The sequence below is a fragment of the Phacochoerus africanus genome, chromosome 5 (assembly GCF_016906955.1).
Source record: "Phacochoerus africanus isolate WHEZ1 chromosome 5, ROS_Pafr_v1, whole genome shotgun sequence".
NCBI lineage: Eukaryota > Metazoa > Chordata > Mammalia > Artiodactyla > Suidae > Phacochoerus > Phacochoerus africanus.
The window spans coordinates 40,908,456-40,935,518 of record NC_062548.1 but is presented as its reverse complement, the minus strand read 5'-3'; the positions used below and the strand labels follow the sequence as shown (position 1 = coordinate 40,935,518).

The window sequence follows — 27,063 nt, the reverse complement described above, 5'->3', positions numbered from 1 at the left end:
CCTTGGTCTGAACCTGAATGAAGGCCATGTCCCACCCCCACCCAATGACCTAAGGCAAATCTCTCACCTCCGCTAGTCAAGCTAGCCTGCCTTGTGCCAATGACTTTCTTGAACAATTATTAACTTACAGTCACCTCCCAAAGTCCCCAAGTCTCCCCTCTCTATCTGTGGTCCCTTACTGGGACTTCTACAGCTACCTCTGCCTATTCCATCCCTATCAATTCAACCCCTAGCCTGAGAACTTCTATATGCTGAGGGTGCAGCCCTAAAAAGACAAAAAAAAAAAAAAAGGAAACAAAACTTTTTTTTTTCTTTTAAATACAACCAATTCAAAGGATGCATTCTCTGGCCTTTGATAAGTAGGAGCTTTTAATTTCAATAGCAACTCAAACCAATATGCCTTTTTATGGCTTCACCGAGGACCTGAGCATTATCCCCCAAGAGGCTGCAATGGATGGAGCCCTTCTAAGATCCGCAAAGGAGTTTGCCTAAGAAAGCAAAGGCCTTCCTTGCTGTGGGGGGAAGAGCTGTGTAGTGAAAATGGCGTCTCTGGTTTCTCATGGGGACGTGCTGTGTTTCCAGGTAAGGATGCACTCATCAGTGACACTGGGCGGGTACTGTTGGAACGAATGGGTGATTCCAGCACTAATAGGGCAACAGACGTTGAGATGACAAAGGCCCCTCTGGACTGGGACCCCTTAGGACCAACTCCCCTGAGAGCTGGCTCAGCAGGGCCATGGGAAGGCTGCTCCCTATCAGCCCAAGTTCACGTGCCCAGCACACAGTGAGACCCATGGAACCAGAAAGGGGTTTGGAGCAGAGAAAGGTTTACTGCAGGGCCGGGCAAGGAGATGGGTGGCTTGTGCCTCTAGAAAGTCCAAACTCCTGGAACCCACACGGTAAAGCCAGGCGAGGGTCGGGGGTGTCGCAGGGTCAGTAAGCTGCTCATGCACTATTCTCTGATTGGCTGATGGTGAGGTCGCAGGGCAGAGTCACAGGGTTCACATCACCATTCCTTTGGCACCAGTAGTAGTTAAATTCTTTCCTTTGGTGGTGGTTTTAGCATCTGTGAAACAACGCAGATGTGTGCTTCAGATACTGTGACCTTGGTGCTTCAGAGAGGAGCTGAGGCACAGGATAGGGGGAGGGGTCTGCCCCGAGAAGTCCCCATAGGGTCCGGCTCTGTTACACTGTGACTTTGACTTTGTGCCTTGGAATCCTGGTAGATTTCGCTTGCCACCAGATGCCCACTGGTACCATCACCTGCTGGGTGGCAGAGACCAGAGATGATATCCTCAGTGGCCACAAAGCCAAGCTCTCAGGACGTAGAATGAGATGAAAGCAACACTTTAATTTGGTTTTACAGAGGGAACCCACAATAAGGTTTGTCCAAACACGTGCTGGTCCAGTGAGAGCTGTGAATATGCCAGTCAGAGCGGCCAGCTCGAACAACGGGCTTTTTGAACCTATGCCTGTGTTCTTCTCTTTGGTGTTTCGCCTTATGACAAATGACACAAAAGACCGAGACAAAGGAAAAAACACTGACCCATCTCCCAGAGGAGAGGGATCAATGCAAAATCAGAGTATTCATAACAAACCTTTACCAAAGGTCCTCGAACCAAGGAATTGATTCACTCAAGTATTTTCTCCTGCTAATTGAAGTTTAGAGAAACAAAAGCACTGGTACCACTCTTGCTGACCCCGGACCCCGCAGGCAGAGATCTGGGGGAGTGACCCGGCCAAATTTCTTACCTTTTGACAGCCCTTGTCTTGGGGGGGGGGGTGGAGTGGGGGGATGGCAGTGTTACGGCAGATACCCAGCAGCCCTGTGCTGCAGCGTATCAGCTCTGGCGACAGCCCTGTGGCTGTAGCGTACCAGCTCCAGTAACTCTGTGGCCATAGTGGATCAGCTCTTTTACCCGGCGAAAAACCAAGCGAGCACTCAGAGAGTTGGAGAACTCAGGTTTATTACGCCGGCGGGCTCAGAGGAGATCGCTCTCCAGAGTCTGAGCCTGGAAGACGGGTTTCACAAGGCTTTTATGGGCTAAGTCTTCCGGGTCCAAGCTTGGCTAGTTGGACTGGAGTGACGTCAGGCAAGGTAGTAGATGCGGAAACAAATTTACAGAAGCAGATGCATGGGGGAGGACTGGTTGGGGCAGTTGGCTAGACTTTTTGCTTAGTCATCATGGCTGGGGTCTCTCCTGTCTACATTTTATTGCGACATTTTCTCCTACAGCAGGATCTCTCAGCCTTGAGGGGAGCAGGATCCAGCCTTGGAGAGCCCAACCTTGGTGCCGGTACTGAAGCAGAAGAAGAGTTTTCTTTTCTTCCCATCTATGATCTTTGGCTGCCTGTAGAATTCATGGACATAAAACAGATTAATAGGAGAAAAGCAAATTTGATTTCATACCCAAAAGGAGCTCCTAAAAACATGAGTTTCCAAGAAGTGACCAAAGCAAGCAGCTCTTATACCTTTTAAGCAAAGGAATAATGAGTGTAAGAAAAATGAAAATGATGGAGAAATTTGGGCTTGGGGTAGTAATTAGTGAGGAAGTAGCAAGGTTTGTCTCTACAGCCCTAATGTCCATGTACCTGGTGGCACAAAGAGGGCACCCTTCTGCTATGTGTGTGTGTGGGTGGCATTCGGCTTGCCCATCTTGCACTGGGTATTTCTTGAGTAGCTTTAATTCCAGATAATCAGTGTGCTGAAGTGGCACCCACTGGGGAGCATATTCTGCTCTCCTTCACTATGTAATGTATAGAATACTATGTAACAGATATAGATATATATATAATGGCATTTAAAAATTGCCACTTAATAACAAGCGTCTTTGACCCCTACCAACGTGACAGCTCTTAGCATACTTTATCTCAGCCTCCTGATAGCAGGGCTGATGTTAATCCATCTTCTGCAGCCCAGAGGAGCTGCCTTGTAAAGCCAGGAGCTGTTAAGCAGCAGAGTCAAGGTTTGAAACACTGAGTCTTCTCTTTTTGCTCATGTCTTTTGAGCCATGCATGGACGGGAAATCCACCTGCAGCTCCTCATTGCATTTTCCTCTCAAATATCATTGTGAATTGTGTCATTATTTTAGTATCACCACATGGTCACGCTGTCACGTTCTCTCAAGAGGCGGGTATTCAGAACCAAGCTGAATTCTTTATTTTTTTTTTTATCTTCCTTAATTTGAATCCTTTATATGGACTGTGAGGGAGAAGCAGCTACACTTAGGGTATATCAGATGTAGGCGATGCTGGGAAAGCATGGGTGGCCCCCTAAAAAGAAATAAAAATTCCCTGTGGGGGAAACAAGTTCTGGCTCCCCTTTCACTTGACCTTGAGCCAGATGAGTTTCAGGGCATCTTATCAAACCAGTACATTTCCTGCTCTTGCCCCCTCTAGGGATTGTTTTAAGGTACAGATCAAAAACTGTGTTTATGTATAACTGAGTCACATTGTTGCACAGCAGAAATGTTCGTGACCTTGTCAATCAACGACGCTTCAATAAAACTTTAAAAGTAAAAAAAATGAAAAAATTAAAACAGGCAGACAAATAAACACGCAACTGGGGAAAACAAAAAGTGTTAACAGCAGCACAACAGCAGCGCAAACCCAGAGGAGGCTGTAGAGAAGAAAATAATCCAACAGCAATCACACTATTCAAACAGAAGACCAGGTGTCTTTTCAGAAAGGGACCCCCCTGGCTGATGTGAGGGGTATAGACTCACCTGCCTGCACCCCAATTTCTGGATCTTCCGTGCAGTTGCTTCCCTGGCACGTACTAAACTTCAGTTTCATAATTGCCTCCTCAAATCCCTTAATGAAGGTGCCTATCAGAGTATAAATAATTACCCGGTGATTTCGTGTTTGCAAACTCTACCCTAGCTGTTTATGCTCCACCGGGGTTCAGATAGGAAGTTCGGGGACCCACCTCAGCCTTTTCTAAGTTGGGGGACTTTCAAGAGCCCCCGGAGGATGGGTGGCCTCTGAACATGTTTCCCCCCTCCCCGAGTCTGCTTTCACTCGCTCCCTCTCAGTGTCGCCCTCTGCTGTTTCCTCATGAGGTTCCTAAACCCAAGGGAAGGCTGCCTTTTTGGCTCTGGGGCTGCTGATGCAGGCACCCACCTCATCCAAAGTTCTGCTCTGGGGCTTTCAAGTCCAGTAACAGTTTCTTGTGATAGAACATGATGGAAGATAACATGTGAAAAAGAATACACACACACACACACACACACACACACACACACACACATATATGAATGACTGGGTCACTGCTGTATAGCAGAAATTGACATATAATTTAATAAATAATCAACTATAATAAAAAAATTAAAAAAGGTGGTCAGCAAAAAAAGTTTATAAATGAGGAGGAAAAAAAAATGGATAAAGTTCTGTTCTGGGGCTTTCACATCCAGTAGCAATCTGTGAAGGGTGCCAGGGCTAACAGCAACATCGCTCGCTTCAGCCTCCGTAATCTGTTTGGTTCTTGGGAGGATACCCACTTTAGCTGGTGGAAGGCACGCCCCTTCCACCTGTTGCCTTCCCTCATCTTCCTCTGGTTCCTGTTCTTGTGGCTCAGTCCCCTTTTCACTCACAGGAGCCCATCACAGATGTGGGGGGTGGGGGCGGGCCATCCAGGGGCTAAACACTAGAACCTAAAAAAGAAAACCCCCCAAACCTTACAAGATGGGGAGCTTTCTTGGAGCTGCCTCTCTGAGCAGACAGCTGTAGGGGAGCTGTGTTTAGATGCTGGGTCTTGATATAAATGAAAAGAGAGGCAGCATAGCTGACAGAAGCCAGGTGACAAATCCTGGGCTTCCTGGGAGGGTATTTTTCTCCTCAAGACTGTTTTTCAGCAGAGCATTTGCAGCTGACAGCTCTTCCCGAAGTATTATTCTTAAAAGCTGCACTGAAATTATGCACCTCATGTAAAAACAAGTGCGATTTACATCTAATGTGGGTAATTACTTTTACAGTTAATTAAAAGCGCTCTCATTAAGCTCCTGCTGGGCTGCCAATGCATAGCTCTTATTTGCAAACAGACCCTGGGTTTGAGCTCACCTCTCTGACTTACTGCTCCTACCTGAATGGGGGCTGCCTTCCCCTCTATCCGGGTTAATTCTGATCAGCCAGCAGCCCTGGGTTGCCAGGTTCTGGCCAGTTTGCTCTCATTCCCTGATAACCAAGCTGCAAAGAATGTTACCATCAGGAGACAAAATAATTCATGGGGTTGAGAGAGAAAGACAAAATTTTAAGATGAATGCCCTGCTCTCTGTATTTGAATAAAAGCTGGGTTTGCAGATAGGCTTGCAATCTTCCTTGCTACCCCTGTCCCAAGCAAAATAGACCCTACCCCCTCTTAAAATTCCTCCAGACGTTTATAAAGTGAACACGTTTACCTTCTGACCTCGCCAACTAAAGTAGACAGCTCTCTTGGTTGAATGGATTTATGCTGAGGTTTTAGTTTGCATACTGTTTTTTGCTAATTGTATCATTTTAGGAGAATTGCTCTTAAATTCTCAGCCTTCTTCACATTTAGCTTGAAACCTTAGTGTTTTCAGAACCTGGAAACAGGGAACTCTGTCCTACAGCACCTTCTTAATCACGTACTAGTACAATGCCTCCTCAAATTAACCTATTCCTGGTAAGGAATGAAAACGTAGTCATTTGAGACTTCAATTTGGAGGGAGAAGAAAGATTGTGCTATTTCCAGAAGTTTACAGACCCAGCAAATGGGATGTTCTGGTCTGCTGTTTGGTGCCTTTGATAGTTTGTATAGTTATTTGCTACCATCTGCTGGCCACTCTTGATATTGCAGGGGCTGAGTAAATTTGTGAATGGAGACATTAGGAAGTGGGTAAAATATAATATTGCAAATGTTTTATACTATTCCTTATGTTCCCAAGTGACCTTATTTGAATCTTAGTCTTTTGAGTGAACACAGACTGAAGGATTCCGCTGAAAGGCATACAGGACGTCAAATTCGCACCACTGTGTTTGCAAGGTTTCACAATTATGGGACTTTTTAAGAATTGGGCAGAATCAGGAGTTCCCGTCATGGCTCAGCGGAAACGAATCTGACTAGGATCCTTGAGGACGCAGGTTCGATCCCTGGCATCACTCAGTGGGTTAAAGGGTCCAGTGTTGCCGTGACCTGTGGTGTAGGTCGCAGACTCTGTTCAGATCCAGCGTGGCTGTGGCTGTGGCATAGGGCAGTGGTTACAGCTCCGATTAGACCCTTAGCCTGGGAACCTCCATATGCCACAGGTGCAGCCCTAAAAAAAAAAAAAAAAAAAAAAAAAAAAGAAAAGATAAAAATTGGGCAGAATCATTATCCTTAAATGAGGCGATTAAATTTAGAACATTGATTTAAATGTTCAGATTTCAGAGCAATTGGTATCAAAACCACTTCTCTACATTCTCTTTGGTACTATTTTCTCAGCTGCAAGATAGAAACATTGGGCCAGTGGTCCTCATGGCTTACAGTTATTTTCAAAGTCTGGGTCTTTGTGAAGGTCAAAAGAATTAAGGACTTGGTTTGACATAAATCACCAATAATGTTCTAAGCTCTAAAATCTAAACTCATACTGCTTGGCTTCTTTTAAATTAGAAGTTACTGTGCTGCTCAGAACAATAGGAAATATAAGAGGCCCAACTATCAGAAAAATCGCTGTTGTAAAGGAAGTCATATATTAAAGTTAAAAGGGAGCAGAATATGCCACCCCAACCTCTGCCTCTTAGGCAGAAGGATTACTGGGGGAGGGTTATTTTTGAGAGGCTTTAGGTACTGGAGAATCTCTGAAAACAAAGATTTTGGTTGAGGGAAATTTACAGATAGGGGAAAATCTCCATTTGTAAGGGTGTTACCTTCTTTGCAGAGAAGAAGCTCTCTCAGTGAGAGGCGAGAGAAGGACTCAAATCTGCATAACAACGGTGGCCCTGCTTACAGAGCTTTTCCTGATAATCTCCCTTAACTGGCCTCCTCACCCCAACATCCTTTATCTTTGGTGGGAGATGGTACTTTAGAGGGTGGATGGGCCATGGCTGGCAGTTGCTCGGTTTTCCAGGGTATCTCAGGCATCTGCAGGAGGCAAGGTATTATTAAGCTTCTGTTTGTTTTCCTCCGTTATCTGTCTTTATTACAGGGGGGTTTTAGCGAAGAGGGGAAATTATTTTTCCTTCCCTACAAAACGTTGACTCGGAATTTCAGAGGCAGTTTGGAATTCTTTTTGGAGGGTGATGACGGAATCTAATTTTTCGTAATGGTATTGACGATCTTGCCATCGTGAAACTGACAGCACTTAGGACTCAAACCTAGCCTAAACCCTGACTGGGACTTGAACCCATGGTTTTTAAATTAGAATCACCCATCTGGTGTTTGGACTCGCTGGGTTCAGGGTCTTTGCGCCTCTGCGCGGAAGGTAATCAGCGAGAGACAAAGTGATAGGCAAGAAATAGATTTATTAAGGTAGGACGCTTGTGAGGGATGCAAGCAGGCAGGCAAGGAGGCTCTGCCGCCATGATCAGGTGGGCTACAGTTTTATCCTCCAAGGGGAGTGGGGGCGGGAAAGAGGAAGAGGTAGTGGCTCCTCCTTGGTATCAGGGAAGACAGTATTTGACCCCATCAAGTCATATTAGGACTGTCTGGTGCTTATTCAAGTCAGCAGAGGGGTGGTCCTCAAACTCCAGCCCTCGGGCTCACCCTGAAAGCAGGTCTCACCCCATCCCCCACCCAATGACCTGAGGCAATTCTCATGTCTCCATTAGTCAAGCAAGGCTGCCTTGTTCCAAGGGCCTTCTTGAGCAATGATTCACTTACAGGGATCTCCCCTAGTTCCCTAGGTTTCCCTCTCTGTCTGTGGTCCCTTACTGGGACTTGTACAACTACCTGTGTAATTGACCTGCTGCATCCCTATCAGTAGCATTTATTTTCTGTTTGCAAAGGAAGCACAAAGCACTTGATTTCTTTCCTCCTAAAAGAGTTGTGGATCCTAAGCCCTGTTTGGACTCATCAGATGAACCTTTGGCTCCTCTTCCCCCAACTCCCAAGGGGATGACTTAAGCTTCAGGTATTTTCCTCGAAACACTCTTTGGGATTTTGAGAGTCTGAGTCCAGGAGAATGATGCTGTGCCAAAGATATGTTATTCTTACTGAACTCTTTTTTGGGAGGCGGGGGGGGGATCACCGAAACTCAGACTCTGTCTACCGATAGAGACACGGAGACAGAGTTTTGGGTGAAGGAGAAAAGCATAGCTCTTATTGCTTTGCAGGCAAAGGAAGCCACAGCAGGCTAATGCCGTAGAGACTCTGGCCTCCATTGGGAAGAATCGAGGGGAGTTTTATAGTGAAAAGGAGAAAAAGAGGGTTTCAGACAGGAATCAGGACTGGTGCAGACATTCTTCTGTCTTAGGGGGACTCTTAGTCATCAAAGCTGGAGTCGGGAGATCTCAGCCTGACCATGCTGGGGGTCTTCTGGGTTCTTGCCTAGAATAACAGTACTTGAGAAAAGGGCATAGGATCAGAGATGAGAACGAACTAGGAAAGTTCCTGAAAAACATCCTGTGCTAATCATCTTTAACCCACAGGCAGTTGTGTCAGGGTGCCTGATCTTTAGCTTATGGGTGATTGCGTTTAGGGTGTAACTAAGTCAGGGAGAAGGACAAGGAAGGACTCTAAGCTGTGCAATTTTAAAGTATTCATTTCTTTTTTTTTTTGACTTTTTTTTTTTTTTGCTATTTCTTCGGCCGCTCCCGCGGCATATGGAGGTTCCCAGGCTAGGGGTCCAATCGGAGCTGTAGCCACCGGCCTACGCCAGAGCCACAGCAACGCGGGATCTGAGCTGCATCTGCAACCTACACCACAGCTCACGGCAACCCCGGATCCTTAACCCACTGAGCAAGGGCAGGGGCAGAACCCACAACCTCATGGTTCCTAGTCGGATTTGTTAACCACTGCGCCATGATGGGAACTCCAAAGTATTCATTTCTGAAAGAAGCATAAGAAATATCACTTTTCTCTTGGGTATAACTTTTCTGTTAGGTATAAGATGCCTACATCACTCTGTGTAGAACTTGAGAGGGAACCAGGGTCCTGCCCCGAGGCCGTACTGTTGTTTCTTGACGGTTCCTCCCTTGTCTCTGCATCCCCTCCCCTCCCTGGTTAGCACCTGTCTGCACCTGCCCCTAGGAACTCAGGGAAGGTCACAGAGGCTGAAGGAGGCCCATTTCCTAAATACAAGAAATGGGGGACACAGAAGGGCTTTTGTGCCCAGGAGCCCTGCAGGGCCCTGCTGGGTTACAGGAGGCGGGTTCGCATACTTTAATAGGTGTTGTTAAATTCAAAAACCATTATGATCATCCTTGCTTTGCACTCATATCAAACACAAGGACTGTGATCTTTTCTTCCCGTTGCCCTTCCAGGATTGATAACAGAAGCATCCCTTTGGAGGTTCCATGGACTGTTTCCTGAAAGCACAAGGGCCCGTGAACAAAACAGCTTGTGACTGCCCTGGAATCTTTTAAGAAGGGGTTTTTCCTTCTCCCCTTGAGCTCGGATCATGTGGGGTGGTGTCTGGATCATGCCTGTCTTTTCTCGGCGATAAGTAGCCAAGTTTTTACTGCACCCAGGTTCACCGGCTCACTGCTCATAAGTCATTAATTCAGGAGGCAAGGCCAGTAGAAGGGGAAGGTGCTTTGATCAGAGATGCTGGCCATCTGGGGAGATGGTGGACTTCTGTCCAGAGACCCACTCCAAAGATTCTGCTCAGCTGTGACAGTTTTTAAAAGCAAACGTGGGACGGTGTGAGAGTGGGGGGATTTCAGTGAGTCATGGATGCAGGAAGTTGGGTTCTGCATCCTTGTCCATTGCGTGCAGACTGGCTGATCCTTCCTTCAGATGTTATCTTGGCCCCAGGATCTGCCAGCAGGGTTGCTAAGAGGCACTTGGGAGTACAGAGTTAATCATTCTTTACTTAATCATTCTTGTTTCGATCTAGGAATCGGCAGGTTAGCAAGGTGTGCTTTCAGGAGAGCGTTAAGTCAGGAGTCGTGTTAAACCACCTAGTGACCTCATTCCTATGATTCGGTCCTTTGAAGCTTACAGGGGAACAGAAATGGGCAAACAGGAAAGGAGCAGCAGAACTGCTTTCAGTCTCTAGGTCATGTCTTTCTTTTTCTTTTTCCTTTTTTTTTTTTGACTGTGCCCACGGCACATGGAAATTCCCGGGCCAGGGATCGAACCCGCGCCACAGCCGTGATAACGCCAGATCCTTAACCCGTTGTCTTTTCTTTTCTCAAAGTAGCCAAGTATCCAACAGGAAGGATTTTCAGAAGAGGACCTTTGAAGCTTTTTTTTGTTTATTTGGTTTTTTCATTAAAGTGTGATCAATTAGTTTCTTGTCGCTGCTTTTTAAGCAGATCCTAAAACAACACAACTGTATCCTCTCCCAGTTCTGGGGGCCTGAAGTCCAAAGTCAAGGTGTCAGCAGTGCCTTGCTCCCCTAGAAGTCCTAGAGGAGAGTCCCTCCTGCTTCTTGCAGCTTTTGGGGGCTCCAGGCTGTCCTGCACCTGTGGCTGCATCATTCCAGCCTCTGCCTATCCTCACATGGGCTGCTCTGCTCTCTGTCCCTTTAAGGACACTTGTCTTTGAATTTTGGACCCATATGGATAAGCCAGGATGCTCTCACCCCAAGAGCCTTAAGTATAGCTTCAAAGACGCTATTTCCAAATAAGGTCACATTCAGAGCTTCCAGCAGTTAGGACAAGGGCGGGTCTCGGTGAGGTGGGGGTGGAGGTGGAGGTGGGAGGCTAACCGGTCAACCCACTGCAGTCTCCCAGCTTCTAAATCTTTGGAATCTCAGGGCGGACATTTCTCTCCACCTGTTCACGGGGACGGGGACCTTGACCATCGGGGCTTTTCTGAGCCGTGAATGATGCTGATCCAGGATGGTGGTGCCCCGCCTGGTGGGCAGAATTAACCCTGAACCACAGAAATAAGCAGAAACAAGGACACACAATGCGCAGCAGAAACGTCTCTTGGGAGATGGAATAGCTCCCGCAAAGAACAGATACACGCGCGTGCTTTGACATCTAAACGCCAGAAGCACTCAGAAGCCTTGGGGAGAGGAAACCTTCGCAATAAAACTGTTTTGAAGTTCTCCATACTCCACTCAGAACCGCGTCTCCCAGAGACTTTTGGAGGATGCCCTCAACAATAGCAAACGTTTCTGGCGACTTGCCGTGTGCTAAGACCTTTGCCGATGTGGCTACAGCAAACGAGGCAGCTGTTATCATTATACCTTGATTTTACAAATGGGGAGACTGATGCGCGGCTGGTAGAGCCCAGCGCAGTCATATGGACCCACCCCAGGTGCGTGTCTCCATCCTTTTTGGCAGTTGAGTCCCTGTTTGGGGCTTTCCAGCTACAGAAAGGAGAATGGCTGGCTTCTGTAGGGAAATTGATTGCTTAGAGATGAATGCAAAGCTCCAAATTCAACCTTAATGCTTAAGTCGTTGAGCTCTTCCCCCATTGAAGTCATCCGTGAAGTAAGCATTGACTCCTCGGGTTTGGAAAAGGTCAAGTCGCCGCCCATCTGCAGACGCCCGCTCTCCGCGGAGTGATCTGGACCATAATTTGTCCCTGCCAAAGTGACATTTTTTTTCCCTTTTGAGTCCAGCATTGTTCAGAAGCAAGTGCGGTCCCCTGGAGTGTCTCCCGCACAGCTCTGTGGTGGATGACAAACCAACAGTATCATCTAAATAAAAAAGTCCAGCGTGGGCTTAGTAAATGAATCCTGACAAGAATGAATTGAATAATTGTAGGAAAATGGCAAGAACTCAGATTCTGCCAGATGGCTTTCTTCTGTCCCTCGCGAGGGTCCTCCGTGGCACCTTAAAAAACAAAAAGCTGCCTTGGGTTTATTGATTGCATTGGTTAGTTGGTTAACACCTGCCATTACAGTGTGGGTGAATCAAAATCGGATATGCACACTCAACAAATTTTCACTCAAGGAAGGAAAAGAAGTGGAAAAGTATCAGCCAGACAGCAAGCTTCTCTTTCCCACGTTGTTTCTAGACAGCATCTCCTAGGGTGTAAAACAGCCCATGCTTTCCTTACTCCTTCACCAAGTTAATCTGTACTTTCTCTTTCCGTTCCTTAGAGGATGATTTCAGAGGAGGGTCTGAGTAAGAGGTAGGGGCATTTCGCTTCTTCTATGTCTAAGGCTGATCAGAGACCGCAACCATTAAATGAGGAGTCTGACAAAATTGTGAGCCCTGAGTTCTACAGCTGTGCCTTGCAGAGCAGCTGGAAATCTTGCAATCTGAATCTGCTGGGGCTGCCGTGGCAGAATCATGCAGACTGGGGGCTTAGACAACCAAAATTAATTTTCTCCCAGTTCTGGAGGCTGGAGGTCTAAGATCAGGGGGCTGGTACAGTCAGTTCTGATGGCAGCTCTCTCCCTGACCAGCAGACAGCATTTCCTTGCTGTGTCCACACATGGCCTTTTCTCAGAGCAGAGGCGCAGAGGGAAAAGACATCCCTTCTCCTAAGGGCACTAATCCTATCAGATCAGGGCCACATCCTTGTGACTTCATTTGACTTCCATTACATCTTTAGAGCCCCATCTCCCCAAATAGCCACCCTGGGGTTTAGGGCTTCAACCTATGCATCTGGGGGGACACAACCGTTCTGTCCATCATAACACCTGTTAAAATGTGGATTCTGATTCAGGATCTCTGGGGCGGAGCCTGAGATGCTGCATTTAATGAGCATTTCATAAGCTCCCAGGTGATGCCTTGGTTGTTGTTGGGGAGACCCCACTTTGAATGGCCCTTTCCTCTTATCACCTCTGTTACAGATGGCGGAACTGAGGCTCTAAAAGGAAGTAACTTGCCTAAGGCTGTCCAGCTATTGCGGTGGTTGGGGTGGGGTGGGGGGCACATTTGGGGTGAGAGAGTCTGACTCCAGGACAGGAACTGTTACTCACGGCACCGTCCTGCAGCCTCAGCCCTGAGCCCATAGCAGATGCCCTGGACACAGGTCTCAGGGCCCTTGCCCTGAGATTCCAGACCCGCAGGGTCTGGGATGGGACCAGGGACAGTTGGGTGATGCTGCCACTGCTGGTCTGGGATCACACTTGGGGAGGCACAGCTGTGCTTCTTTTCCAGATATCCTTGCTTTAGATGAATCTTCCTCCCTGTGGCAAGGAAAAGTCTGAGACATGGCCCGAGTTATCCAGGCTCATCAGTCACCTTGACTTAAATCAAGGAAAATCACTTGAAAGTGGTGGGGAATGCCCAGTGTCAGTAGCCCCTTCCAGGTATAGACTTAAGCTCTGTCGTTGACTGACCCTTAGGGAGTTATCACCTCACACCTGTCAGAATGGATGTCATCAAAAAAAAATTACAAATAACAAACGTTGGTGAGGATGTAGAGGAGAAGGTGCAGTGTAAATGAAACCAACTAGTATCCATAAGGATTCAGGTTCAATCCCTGGCTTCTCTCTGTTGGTTAAGGATCTGGTGTTGCTGTGAACTGTGGTGTAGGTCACAGATGTGGCCCAGATCTGGTGTTGTTGCAGCTGTTGTGTAGGCTGGCAGCAGCAGTTCAGATTCAACCCCTAGCCTGGGAATCTCCATATGCCATGAGTATGCACCCCCCCAAAAAAGAAGGAATCCTTGTACACTGTTGGTGCAGCCATTGTTGAAAACAGTATGCTGTTTCCTCAAAAACACTGAAAATAGAACTACAATCTGATCCAGCAATCTCACTCCTGGGTATATATCCAGGAAAAACAAAAACATTATCAGAAAAGGTTCATGCACCCCAATGGTCATTGCAGCACTATTTACAATAGCCAAGACATGAAAACAACCTATGTATCCATCCACAGATGAGTGGATAAAGAAGATATATATAGGAATATTACTCATCCATGAAAAATAATGAAATTCTGCATTTGCAACAATGTGGATGGACCTAGAGAAAGTCCCACTTAGTGTAATGAGTCAGGCAGAGGAAGATGAATGCTGTATGATATCACTTATATGTGTAATCCAAGAAACAAGACAAAGGAAAGTTTATACAACAGAGAAACAGACTCGCAGATCCAGAAAATAATCCATTGGTGACCGAAGGAGGAAGAGAAAGGGGAGGGACAAATTGGGATAGAAGATTAAGAGATACAAACTCCTAGGCACAAAACAGATAAGCAACAGGATGGCAGAAGGAATCATGGCCATTACCTTGTGATAACTTGTAATGGAGTATGATCTGTAAACATACTGAATCACTGGGCTGTACCCCTGAAACTCATAATATTGTAAATCAACTATACTTGAATTAAAAAAAAAAAAAACCTAAATAACCCCAACCTTCTGTGGATTTGGGGAATTTAGAGGCGTGTGTGACCAAGGCCTCACACCGCTCCTGGTACCAAAGGGACCCTGCTCGTGGTTTCAGTCCTGCTTTGCTGGTATCAAAACAGTCTGTGACACAGAAAATAAAAACTTCAGCCTTATGACATGGTCTGTTTTTGTTCCCTTGTGGATCTACATGGACCTAGAATTGGCCGTGTGCTTAATAAATCCCCATGGTGATGGCCCTTCACTTCCATCTGCATTGTCCCTAATGAGGCATCAGCAGAGTGTGAGAGAATAAATATTTCTGCAGACTTAACCTACCCAAAGTGAAACCACGATGGTTTGCAGACCCCTGCACCGTCCTGCCACACCTCAGGACCTCTATTCAAGACCTCTACCTTTGTTTTTTTGTTTAATTTTTATGTTTGTCTTTTCAGGGCCACACCTACAGCATATGGTAGTTCCCAGGCTAGGAGTCGCATCAGAGCTGCAGCTGCCAGCCGACGCCACAGCCACAGCCACACCAGATCCAAGACACGTCTGTGACCTACTCCACAGCTCATGGCAGTGCCAGATCCTTAATCCACTGATCGAGGCCGGAGATGGAACCTGTGTCCTCATGGATGCTAGTCAGGTTCTTAACTGACTGAGCCACGATGGGAACTCCCTGAAGGCCTCTGTTGATCTGTCCACACTCTGACCAGCTCTCAGTGCCTTCCCTGCCCCCACCCTTGCCAGCCACTAACATCTTCTACTGGAATCCCTGCAGTAGCCCCCAAACTGGCCTCCCCCATGTGCACTTTTGGCTCCCAACTGTCTATTCTGTTGAAAGAAAAGTTGGCTAATATCTGTCCTCTCCTCACAACTGCCCAGTGAAAACAACAAAGGGACGTGGAGAAACTGGAGTCCTTGTGCCCTGCCTCTGGGAAGGTCAAAGGGTGCGGCCGCCAGGTGATGTTCCTGGAGAAGTTACACCTGGAATTATCACGTGATTCAGCTGTTCACCTTCTGGGCGTGTATGCGAAAGATCGGAAAGCAGGGACTTGAACAGATGCATGTTTACCCATCTTCAGGGCAGCCCTGTTCACAGTAGCCAAAACGTGGAAACAACCCAGTGTCCACTCGTGGATGAAAAGATAGATAAAAGATGATCCCTCCATACAATGGAATATGATCCAGCCTCCAAACAGAAAGAGCCCCTGATTCATTCTACTCATGAGAGAACCTTGGGAGGAGACACTATGCTGCATGAAGTAAGCCAGACGCAAAAGAGCAAATGCTGATATGGCTCCTCTTATATCAATGTTAAAGGCTGAATTATACCCTACCCCCAAGTTCACAGGTTGAAGCCTTACCCTTCGGTGTGACTGTATTTGGAGATAGGGCCCTTAAGGAGATGATTGAGGCTAAATAAGGTCATAGGGTGGGGCCCTGACAGAATAGGACTGGTGTCCTTATAAGAAGAGAAAGCCCAGAGATCTCTCTCTCTGAGAAGGTGACCATCTCCAAACCCGCAAGAGAGATCTCATGGGAAACCAAGTTCAAGGGCACCCTGATTTTGGACTTCTAGCCTCCAGAATTGTAAGAAAATGAATTTCTGTTGTTCAAATCTCCCCAGACTGTGGTGCCTTGCTATGGCAGCCCTAACAGAGTGATACAGTGAGGTCCTGAGAGCTGTCAGATTCAGATTCAGGAGGCAGAATATAAGGAATGAATGTTACTGGGGGCGGGGGCAGGGAGAACGGGTGTTGCTGTTGAATGGTTACAGAGTTTCCATTTGGGAAGATGGGAAAGGTTTGGACATGGATGGTGGTGATGGTTGCACAGCAGTGTGAACTGTGCACTTCAAAATGGTTAGAGTACTCAGTGCTCTGTTATGTGTGTTTTACCACAGTAAGAACAAAAGCACTTCTGAAAGGTTCTTCGCGGCTCGCCAATGAATGGATGATGGTTGGATGGATGGATGAATAAAAACCAATGTCTTCCTCTGATGTCTCTTCCACTGTTTTCCTAATTGACTTCCTTCCAGCCCGAGACATCCTTCCTCCACTGTCCAACCCACTTCCCCCCTCGGGGCTTTTGCACTTGCTCTTTCCTCGTCAGAGATGCTCCTTCCCCCCAGTGGGCTACAGGAGGCTCATCCCCTAACTTCCTTCAAACCCTTACCCCATGGCTGCTTCTCTTTAAATTTAAAATCTTATCCCCCTGCCCTTGATGTTTCCCCTCTCCTCCTCTCTGCATCATTTTTCTTCATAGTGCATTTCCTTTTCTAAAACACCAGCCATGTATTGCCATTTCTTCTACTTGTTTGGCTTTTCTAGTAGAATGTAAGCATTGCCAGGGCAGGACCTTCCTGTATTTTGGATGTTGAGTCTTCTGTGCCCAGAGCAAGGCTTGGCAAGCAATAGGTGCTGAATGGATTATCTTTTGAATGAGCAAAAGGATGTCATAATTGCTTGTGTATGTATCTGCCATCTCATCTAACTGGGAAGTTCCTTGAGGGTCAAAACTATGTTGTTGTTTTCACCTTTACGTTCTAGAGCAACAAGAAAAAAATGTGTAAAAAGTAGGTCTGCAATAAAGATGGATGAATGGATGGATGATGGTTGGATGGATGGATGATGGAAGGTGGATGGATGGATGATGAATGATGGATGGAGGGAGGGATGGCTGGTAAATAGTGGGTGGATGGATGGAAGAATGATGGGTATATGAATGGTATGTGGATAAATGATAGATGGATGGATGGTAGATGGATGAATGAGGCTGGATGGATGAATGGATAGATGGATGAATGGTGGATGGATAATGGATGGATGATGGATGGATGGATAGATGGATGAATGGTGGATGGATAATGGATGGATGATGGATGGATGGATGGTGGATGGATGGATGAATGATGGATGAAAGATGGCTGGTGGGTGGATGATGGACCAATGGGTAGAGAGATGGATACAAGGATAAAAAATAGACAGGGATGGCAAACCTGGATTGGGAGAGAGACATTAAGTCTGATTAAGGGCAGTCTCTGCTGATGTGAAGAAAGGTGTCTGGGGGGCATATTATTTTATGAGCCATCAGCTTCTCTTTGTTGTGGCCTCTGATCCATAGCTTTTGCCTTCACCCCACATCTGCATGTAATAAAGCTTAGTTACGACATCCATATGTCTCTAATGCAAACAGTAGGGCATATACTTCTAAAAAGCGCTATAAAGAGCAATGGCTCGAGAAACAACCACTAGGAGCGTGAGCTCTTTATTATTTTAAAGGGCATTTCAACGACACCACTGAATGTTCCCTGACCATATCTGACTCCTGTCCTCTCTCTTTCTTTTCTCCTTCTCTCAGGATATCAAAGCAGACTGCAACACCTGCGTGGAAATAGAAGACAGAAAGGTATGTCAATATTGTTTTGCTTGTTTCAAGCAAAACAAGAACTCTGCTATTTAAACCTGAGTGTTTAAGGTGTGCTTTGCTGACGACGGCTCGCAAAGCTGATTCGTGAGCTGATATTAGACACTTAAAGACAATCATACTTTAAAATGTCTGTTATTGTTGTTGTTGTTGGCTTTGCAGTCTGTGTTGGATCTCATAACTTCAGTGAAGACCGCATAATGTGATTAAGTGCTAAAAAATTCGTGGTTGATTTTTGTTTCAGTCATTTGCTTCTCTCCAGGAAAATAGCTGGTTTCTCCTTAACTTGTTTCTCATGTTAGTTGAATATTTTGGGTGGTTATTGTATCTGATATGCCACATATATATATAGAGTTATGTAACATTGCATATATCATGGAATATATAATCTTGGGCATTCCAGGGTGTGTCCTGAAAACTGTATCTGATTTATACACTTTGGCTTTAAAAAGAGCCTGCCCCCATTTCCATCATGAGACATCACACGAGCAGTACCTTTCTGTGACAGAAATTTATTCACCTGGTGTTTTTCAGAGGGCAGAGAAGGGAGGTCATTTCCTACATATTAAAATACGTTTTCCCTCCATTTATCTTCTCGTTACACTCGGTGTGGATCCCCTCAGGAAAGGCAACTGCTTGACAACTGTTCTTCACTTTAATATTTTCAATCTCCCTTTATTGACAAGAGTTCACAGAAGTTTCCGTGGCAGAGCGCATCCAAGCAGATCAAATTTTACCTTTAACGCCTTGGATCAAAAAAGGTCAAATAAGTGAATTGAGGGTACGTGTCTCCTGGCTACTTCTGACACCATTCCACAATTTTGAAAGATGTTCCTCCCTGAAACTGTACCATTATTGTCGAAGGCAGCTATTATTTCCAGCAGAGGTTTTCTGCCCTGATTTTGTGGTAACACAGCCATCTGCTGATGAGTAAGGTGGCAAGGAGGTCTACAAACAAAATTCACTTTTTAACAGAAGACCATTCCCATGTATTATTTTACGGAGCGTTTGTGTATCGCCTGGCTTTGAAAGGAGTGGCCTCAACTTGCACCGTGTGATCTTAATTTAGCTCCATTTGTGCCTTACTCTAGTTTGCAGGCAGAGGTGTTTCAGGTCCTATTTGCATGTGATGCAGGTCGAAGGGCTGGTATCCTTGCCTGTGAGCATTTCGAGAGTTGGGCAAATGGGATTTAGGCTGAAGATGTGTTCACAGTCTTTTTCCTCTGCAGTTACTCTATTCACCACGTCCCAGTGAAAGCATGTTCCCTGCTTCCAAAGTTCAGGATGTTTTCACTTCCCTTGGTTGTTGATGAAATTCACGAGTGTATTTCTGTCTAGTTTGTTGGTTTGTTTTGTTTTACTTTCTTTGCCGGTGGTGTTTGAAAGATACGAGGAGGAATGATGCTGTTAAAACAACCGACAAGGAGTTTTGTCTTGGCTCAGCGGAAAAAAATCTGACCAGCACCCCTGAGGACGCAGGTTCCATCCCTGGCCTCACTCTGTGGGTTAAGGATCTGGCATTGCTGTGAGCTGTGGTGTAGCTCGCAGTTGCGGCTCGGATCTGGCGTTGCTGTGGCTGTGATATAGGCTGCCAGCTACAGCTCCAATGCCACCCCTAGCCTGGGAACCTCCGTATGCCATGGGGGTGGCCCTAAAAAAAAAAACCCACAAGATAACTGAGCAAATGGGGCCATGCACCCTGCCTCCATGCAAACTGCCCTTGGTTTGTGTGTCGTGACGATACTGATTCCCAAGTCTGTGGATGCTCTCTGGTGATGACGGGAGGGAAGAAGTCACAGGGGATTGTTCTGTACGGAGCTTCACCTGTTTTCAAGAAAGAGTAACACAGACCCCAACCCAGACCCACATATATGTGTTTCTGTGCTTTGTCACAAGCTATTGGGTCAAATGAAGCCTCAGGTCCAGTGGGCACCCTGGTGATTTCTAACCTTGCCCACACCTGACTGATGGCATGTGAATTCGCCAAACCTTTGGCTGTAATTACCTGGCGATGACTCCTAGCAACATAACAGCTACACTGCCTGCTTCCATTTTTGCTGTCTTATGCTCAGATGGCTTTTATTCCCTCTGTCCCACAGGAGGACTGTTCTCCCTCTGAATTCTGTTTTGATTTAATTTTTGTGACTCTCACATGGGGGCTGTCCCTTCTGTGCATATGGTTGGACGTCGGGGGAGGCGGGGAGGTGTGGGAGGTGGCTGTGCGTATTGGCATCCTGTCACTTAATAGATGAGTCTGGATGCAAACTCAAACCATCCCAGAGTGGCAGTGTCCCCACCCCCAGCAGAGGAGTGCCGGTCCTGTCCCTCCCCACAGGGATGCAGTGTGAGGTCAGGCGGGCCGGCAGCCACCCTGGCATCGGGAGTGATCTCCAGTGTCTGGGATGTCCCCGTGACGTATTATTATGACATTTCACCATTGACGTAATCACACACGCTCGTGTGGTGTGTGTGTATGTGTCCTTCTCCATCCATCCCAAGTGCTTCTGGCAAAATCTGTAATTTGATAAAGTGGAATTGAAGTGGCAAGAGATGACAGAGGTGTCAAAATAATAAGTCAGCCTGCCTCTGAAGAGGCAGCCCCTTGGCCCGTGTGGATGTTTACAAAATGCTGAGTGCTCTGAAGGAAAGCCATCGTGTTTTCTTTAAAGCTCCATTTCCTTTAGTTAGTAAACCTTAAGTTGAGAGTCCCCATCGTGGCACAGCGGAAACAAATCCCACTAGCATCCGTGAGGACGCAAGTTCGATCCCTGGCCTCGCTCAGTGGGTAAAGGACCTGGCGTTGCCATGAGCCGTGGTGTAGGTCGCAGACGCCTTGGATCCCATGTTGCTGTGGCTCTGGTGCAGGCCGAAGCTACAGCTCCGATTAGACCCCTAGCCTGGGAACCTCCATATGCCATGGGTGTGGCCCTAGAAAGCCAAAAAAAAAAAAAAAAGATCCCCAGTTGCCTATAAGGTCCCCCCCCCCGCCCCTGCACCCCTTCAAGGTCATGGCTCATCCCTTTCTCTTCCCCTCGGTGGGGCCGTTTACCTTGAGTCGTTTTCCCCTCGGCTTCTAGACCAGATGTGATCATGGGAGGTAAAGGGTGAATGTCAGCAGGTGAGGGGCGCCCTTGTCTTAGTGAAGGGCCGTAAAATCACCCTTCCTGGGTGGCACTGTGTCTGGGTTCCATCTGAGACCCTTGCGCAGAGTGAGAGAATTTTTTTTTTCCTCTCCTTTTCTCTGTTTTCCTGTATCCTAGATGCCTCTTTTCCATCAGCAGACAGGAAGCGGAGAGTCATTGGGAGAACTTGGCCTGGTTGGTTATTTGTTTATGTATTTGTTTATTTGTTTATTTACTTTGGTCTTTTGTCTTTTTAGGGCCACACCTGCAGCATATGGAGGTTCCCAGGCTAGGGGTCCAATCGGAGCTACAGCTGCCAGCCTACACCACAGCCACAGCCACGCAGGATCTGAGCCGCATCTGCCACCTACACCACAGCTCATGGCAATGCCAGTTCCTTAACCCACCGAGCGAGGCCAGGGATCGAACGCTCAACCTCATGGTTCCTTGTCGGGTTCGTTAACCACTGAGCCAAGACGGGAACTCATGGCCTGGTTGTTTATGGAAGAGTTCCTGGAATATGGTTTTGTTTTCTGTGTTTCTTGCTTCCCAGCCCACCGGTGAGACACACCCCTGTGGCTGGACCTGCTCTTGGGTGGCTTCCCAGCCATTTCCTAAAATCACCCAGAGGGTGTCACAGGGAGATCTGAAGGGCTGGTGGCATTTTCCCCCCTTAGGTGGGGAGCAGAGCTCAGCCCATTTCCTCCCCCTGGCCGATGCCAAAGAGCAAATTCAGATTTAGCAAAGATGAAGCAGTCTGTCCCCGGGGCGGCCGCCTGGCCTTGCAGAACCGCCTGCCTTTGGCACTTACATGACCCATGTCGCGGGGAGGAGGGGCACGAAGGCATTTAAATTCATTTTTATTTGTGGTGTAAAATCCATCTGAATTTCCAGACTATTATGAAGACTGCGATGCAGGTGATGAGAGCAGAGGCTGATGGATCAGGCAGGGGAGGATCTGTCAGGAGGAGAATGCAGCCCATTTGTCAGAGGCTATAAACACACACACAGGGCTTCCTCTCCTCACTTAGCACCTGGCCTGGTGCGGCTCAGCAGTTTCAGATCCGCTCTAAAATTGCACAGAAGGAGGCTGAGCGGTTTGCAAAAGTTAAGGCGACTTTGCAGTTGGTGATCCGTGATGGGATGGGATGTGCTTAACACTAGGTGTCTGGAACCTTTGCTGTAACAATACTTAACTCTAGATCAGGCATCCTTAAGTACCTTTAGATGGTCACAGCAGCTAAAGCACCAGGCACTATCATTATCCCCATTATACAGGGGAAGAAACAGAAGCTCAGACAGGTTAAGCAGTTTGCCCAAGATCACACTAGTTGCATCATTGGCTAGGATTTAAGCTCAGAGATTCTTACTTCAGAGGCTGTGTTCTTGGCCCTGATGTTTATACAGACACACACACACACACACACACACACACACACACACACACAGAATTAAATGTGTAAAATGTGAGAATTGTCCTTTCCAACTGATGAGTTTGCATCTGAACTGGTGTCATCACCAATTGCCAAGTTAAAGGTCTAGTTTTCAGTCAGGGGTAGCCTTTCAGCCCCCACGTTTTAGCTCCCTCTGGCTCATGGGAGAGATTCGGCACAACCTTGTCAAGTCTGACCCCCTGGGGAGCTGCTGGCACCAGGCCATGGGGCTGCCAAGATTTTTGGTCTTAAGGTCAAGGGATAGTAGGACCAGAATGCAGTCCTGGCTTCAGTTCCCAATAGACCTGGCTCATCTCCAAGCTTTTGAGATTGATTCTGGCAGCATCTATGCAAGAGTTGGACATTCTGCACTCAAAACCCAGGTGTTAGCAGAGTAGAAGAGTTAAAACCACAGCCTCTGGAGCTGGACGTCCTGGGATTTAATCCCATTTCTCCCATGTAGCGGCTCTGTGACCTTGACAGGCTTTCTTACCTCCAGTCAGCCTCCATTTGCCCATCTGTAAATTGGAGATAATAAAATCCCCTGGAAAGGCTGATTTGAGGAACTGACAAGATAGTACTGCAAAGCAGTGTGTGTAATGCCTGGCACAAAATGAGAACTCAATTAGTGGCAGCTGCTTTTATTTTTGTTTTGGCTGGTTTCCACACCCATAGGCATTCTGTATCATTTACAGTTAAATTCCTGTAAAAAAACAGACACCCCCCCCCCCAGAAAGTGATGTGGGGCTCAGAGAAATAGGCAATCAGTAGGACTTAGCAGGCCTCAATAATATTTTACAGAAGAAGAGATGCTTGGCCTAAATAAGGAAATAACAAAATTACCTGCCCACTGGGTCCAGGCAGGAGTCATAAATTAGTGAAAGGAGCCAGAGGATGATTGTAGGTAATATGAAGTGTTGGGGACAGCTTTGAACTCAAGAGTTATGGGCCCATGTATGGGGGCTATAGTACAGCTCTCTGTTGCCAAGTGGACTCTAGGTTCAGGGCTGCTATTTTCTTTTTTTTTTTTTTTTTAACATATTTTTTAGGGCCGGTCTCACGGCATATGGAGGTTCCCAGGCTAGGGGTCGAATCAGAGCTACAGCTGCCAGCCTATACCACAGCCACGGCAACACAGGATCCGAGATGCGTCTGCAACCTACACCACAGCTCATGGCAATGCCGGATCCTTAACCTCCTAAGTGAGGCCAGGGATCAAACCTGCATCCTCATGGATACTAGTCAGATCTGTTTCCGCTGTGCCACAGTGGGAACTCCCAAGGGCTATCATTTTCTAAGCCAATCTGGAAATCTGGATGTTAATATGAAACTACTGATTTTTAAAACACTGTGCAAGCACAGTAAAATACATATGCAGTCAAGAGTCAAGAGACACACAAGGCTTGAAATCTACATGTTAAATTGCAGTGGATTAGGAAGGGGTTTTGTGAATATAATTGCAGGGGCAGACTCTGTGGAAGGCTCTCTTGGCAGACAGAAGGTCAGTAGCAGAGACGCAGGGGTGGGGAAGATTGGGGCATGTGTAGGGAGATCCAGTGTGCATGTCCAAGAGTGGCCAGCAAGGAGACAGGTGCACTGAGTAGGCAGAATACCATGGAGAGTGTTGTTTAACATGCCAGTAGATTAGAGCTTTGTGTCAGTCTCCCTCCCAGTGGAAGAGAGACAGAGGAGGAGGACAGATCCTTGCTGGATGGGGCCAGAAATATATGCAACCAAGGAGGTAGTTGAAACTGTGGGTACCTTGCTCAGCCAAAGAGGGACTCATGAGGAGAGAGAGAGAGAGAGAAGGAGCCAGTACACAGAGATGGAGAAGCCCCGGCTCAGTACAAGGATGCAGGAAAGGATGCTCTGGGCAGAGCACGGTGATGTCAGCCAGGACTCTGAGAAACAATGGGACTGGGTGGCCAGCCAGGTGTCCTCCTTTTAAAGATGTTTGATGAAGGAGGACCATGTTTCCTGCCAGCCAGCATTGCCCAAGCGTGAAACTCAGATTTCAGATGATGGATGAGGCGTCCGCAGATCAAATCATTTGGGGAAGAAGTAACCAAGTTATTCTCTTGTCAATTATGGTTCAGACCTTGGGGTTCCATCAAGGAGACTTAAATTGGTTGGTTTTTGTTTGTTCTGTTTTGTCTCTGTAACAAGCCCAAAGGCCTGGTGCCTTCCCTAATCTACCTTTTTAACTAGGAGACCCAGAATCCTTGACAAGCTGTTCTAAGGTGTAGCTATAGTTTAGTAACATCGTTTTACTTTTGAGTGAGGGTTACATTCTTTAGACAAAGTTACATTCTTCAGACATCAAAGAACTCTGCTCTGTCCTTTTAAGTCAATGAACTCTTTTAAAAAAATTCTATTTATTTATTTATTTATTTATTTATTTATTTTTTGCCATTTCTTGGGCCGCTCCCACAGCATATGGAGGTTCCCAGACTGGGGGTCTAATTGGAGCTGTAGCTGCTAGCCTACTCCAGAGCCACAGCCACACAAGATCCGAGCCGCGTCTGCAACCTACACCACAGCTCACGGCAACGCTGGATCGTTAACCCACTGAGCAAGGGCAGGGACGGAACCTGCAACCTCATGGTTCCTAGTCGGATTCGTTAACCACTGCGCCACGACGGGAACTCCAAAAAATTCTATTTATTATTGTGATTATTTTGGCTGCACCCGTGGCACATGGACGTTCCCTGGCCAGGGGTCAAATGGACTGGAGATTGCCCCCGCACCTCTACGTCAACCCAAGCCCCTGCAGTTGAACTCTTAACCCGCAGCTCCATGGCAGAAAATCCTTTTTTGTTTTGTTTTGTTTTGTTTTACTATGTTTTTGTTTTGATTTTTAAAAGTAACCGCAAATGTATTAAGAACAAAACAATTGAGTTAATTTAGTGAAAAATCAGATGGACACAGAAACATCACGCATCCAGATTGCAAATAACTGGGGTTTAGGGAACATTGTTTTCTGATGGTGTGGGTTTGTGTTTGGGAAAGAGTGAGCACCTTGCCTACAAGGGTGAGCAGAAGGGGGCAAGGATGGAATTGGGGCTCCAGGCTAGAGGGCACAGGAGATGGAGGGGTAGATCTGGATTTGCAAGTGTTAATCCATCCTGCCTACATGGTTTGGTGACCAGGGGTCACGGACAACTTCATCCAGGAACATGTCGGAGACCCCTTCAACTAAGACTCTGGGTACAGCTGGCTGCCGTGAAGAGTGAGGGAGTTGATCAATGTGGACAATAAATTAATCTCCTGGATTTCCGAGGCTTAGATGCCAGTGAGGTTGAAAATGAGCACAAAGCAGTCACCAGGGTTGGTTTTCTATTAGCACCGTGCTCTCGCTGTGGGGATGGGAGTGGATTAGTCCTCTGGGCTCTGACAGGCAGAACAAAGACAGAGGGGAAGCCAGGCTCCTTATGGAGAGGGGCTCGCCCAGAATGAGAAGCATTCATGGACGAGTTTCTCATTAAAGACCAGAATGAGATCCTCAAGGCAGACCTGAGCACAGCCTGCGGTGAGCACCATTTGGCAAGACTTACAGAATGCACAGTCTGTGTATTGGATTTCTTTTCTGCTCCCAGTGTCCTTTGTTGAAGGCTGATTGTGTGTATGCATTCATGGGAAGATACTCCAAGACTCCCCAAAGCTGTGCAAATGAAAATTAGAGCATCCCTGAGGAAGGAATGCTATTTGGGTTGCCATTGAAGGAGGACAAAAGTTTAGAAACTCCTGGGTTGCGGGGGGCAGAGATGGAAGTTTGGAGGGAGAAGCATGACAGGACTTGGGGGCTGGAGAGAGGTTTGTGGTTTGAGAGGAGCTGGAAAGCAGGCAGGCGCCAGGTTCCCTGAAGCCTTATAAACACAGGGAATGCTTGTCCTTTATCCTAGGATGATGCTGTTTATCTGGAGTGGGATCCAATCGTGTGAAATGATCAGACGCAGAGAGACAGTGCTGTTGCCTTATACGGTCTACCTGCTCATAGCTTATGCTTGACCACTAAGATCTCTGGCTGGTTAACCGTGGTCCTACTTTGTGTCTGGCCAACACCAGCAAAGACTTGACCCGTGTTGCTTGGCTTTTCTCTTGGGCCACATTCGACATCGCATGCAAATTTCTCAAGGCCATGAATCTTCTTCAGATTCTTAACTCTTTTGGGCAAGGGTCTCGTAACAAATAAGTTCCAGCCACTCGCCAGCCTGTATTTGCTGTTCACTGTTTTCCCCACTGTCTTGGCACCCCTTTAGCACACGCAGAGCCACTCATGCCTGTGGACTTGACTCGGCTCCTATGCTCTCCTGTGCTCAGCACAGATGTGTGGCCGAGATCTGGGCAAGACTTGGTGAGCCCACCACAAGTAGATCCCACTCTGTCCTTGTCCACTGCCAGGAAATGGAAGCGCGGGCTACACGCACAGCCCAGCAGCATCAGTTTTACTTAAACTTGAGGACTAGCCAAGAGTAGGGGTGATAAATCCCAGAGTCTAGAATTGTGTGTTCAGAACCTGAGAGACCAGGGGGCAGAAAGTGAGCTCTGGATAAGAATTTTCCCCTCAAAATGGCAGAGGGTAGTCGCTGCCAAGAAACCTTCAGCATTTTTGTTCACGCCTACATAAGTTACCTCAAAGGACAATGTTATGGGGTGGAAAGGTGGAAAAGAGCTTTGGAATCAAATAGGTCCCAGTTCTGCTCTTTACTAGTTGTGAAATCTTAGAAAAATCA

At 47.0% G+C, this 27,063-nt stretch overlaps 1 protein-coding gene across 2 annotated transcripts in view; it reads left to right on the top strand.

Moving 5' to 3' along the window:
• RBFOX1 (RNA binding fox-1 homolog 1) overlaps positions 1 to 27,063 on the top strand; it is a 1,607,565-nt gene that overhangs the window by 598,330 nt on the left and 982,172 nt on the right. For both annotated transcript variants that reach the window (XM_047780555.1, XM_047780550.1), the window contains exon 3: positions 17,710 to 17,757. The gene's annotated coding sequence lies outside the window, so the exon portion shown is untranslated. The remainder of the gene's footprint in view (positions 1 to 17,709; positions 17,758 to 27,063) is intronic.